Raw genomic sequence first — 1,799 nt, 5'->3', positions numbered from 1 at the left:
TCACTGTAAACTAAGCAATACTGTATCAAATGTTGAGAGATGTTGAGTCTTAACCAGGATATGAACTTCTTACAGTTTTGTTCTATAATTCTATGAAAAGTTGTCTGTAAGTTCATATATATCCTTTAAATGATCATAGTCTGCCACATAAACAAGGAGTAAGTTTTGATAGTCTCTATTTGTACATAAATAAATATATTGTTCAGCCTTGTTTTATTAACCCAGAACAAATTTATACTAACATCATTTTTTTTTCTTTGCATTCAATGTATGTCTAACATGAGTTCTTCAACTATCCTCTTGTGGAAGAACATCAAATCCACAGGTAAAGCCAACAAACTGATGGAAGTACTGATAACTATCTTCTTATACAACAACTTGTTCCTTTCCATTTCAGGAAGGACTCTTCTTCAGACTTAATCATATCAGAATCATAAGCCTCTATGTTTTAATTCCCTAATTGAACTTTATTCATTTTGCCCTTGAAACAGGACAGACAGATCCCGTATGATTGGTGTCAATACCAGCTGAAGAAAGAGGATCAGGGAGAATGAATTGCTCCATACTAACAAGAAAGGTAACAAGACATAGGAGCTTGGAGGCTCACCTTCACGGTCATTAGACTAGAAATCTGTCCATTACAACATCCTGTTCCTTCAGAGGCACCATTAAAATAATTCATTGACATTAAGTCTTTTGGGCAAATGATGTTCACTGTGGCAAACATTTGGTTATAGGTAAAAGGTGATGACTCAACCTAGTCACTCTCTGTTCTGAGGTCGACTGCATCTAAGTGGCTATGCTGCTTAACGGCATGGCTAAACCTGCAGGACATTCTTGAATCACCTTGGGTTCTTCAATATGTCAATAGAAGATAACTAGCGCTCTACAGTGCTTCTAGCATTTTAAACAGCAACCTCAAAACGTGTCTTTAAAATGATTAGAAAAAAAGGAAAGCTTGTATATAATAAGCTGCTATAACAGACTGGGCATCTTATAATCAGATTCCAGATTGTGTCCCAGTTCCTTTTTCCCTGTCTCTCCATGTTCTGAATCTTGACCAAACTTGTCAAAAAGAAGACTCACTGAAACTATTACCAACTAATTATCAACTAATCTCTGCTATGATTCAGAACCTTGATTTTGTCCTTATTTCAAGAATATACCTTTAGTTCTACTGGGTATATGGAAAATTTTGTGTGATTGGGATATTATATATAAATTCCCAAATGTCCATTAACTGATAAATAGATAAAGAATATGTGGCCTGTATGTACAGTGGAATATTAGTCATTAAAATTAATGAAATATTGCCATTTGTAACAATGTGGATGGAGCTATTATGGTAAGTGAAATAAGTCAGCCAGAAAAAGACAAATACCATATGATCTCACCCCTTTGTGGAATTTAAGAAACAAAACAGATGAACATAGGGGAAGGGGAAAAAGAGAGAGAGGGAAGCAAACCATAAGAGACTTTTTCCTACTGAGAACAAAATGAGGGTTGATGGAGGGAAGTTGGAGGGAGGTGGGCTAGATGGATGGGTAATTGGTATTAAGGAGCACACTTGTGATGAGCACTGAGTGTTGTATCATAAGAAATGAATCACTAGATTCTGTACCTGAAACCAATTTTATCATCTATGTCAACCAACTAGAATTGGTGGGTTTTATGGAGGGCGTGCATTGCATGGAGCACTGGGTGTGGCACATAAAGAATGAATTCTGGAACACTGAAAAGAAATAAAAAAAAAAATAAAATAGAAATGAAATATGGCAACCACATGCAACAAACACAAA

This window comes from Martes martes (genome assembly GCF_963455335.1).
Source record: "Martes martes genome assembly, chromosome: 10".
Taxonomy (NCBI): domain Eukaryota; kingdom Metazoa; phylum Chordata; class Mammalia; order Carnivora; family Mustelidae; genus Martes; species Martes martes.
Note: the sequence above shows the minus strand (reverse complement) of the source record.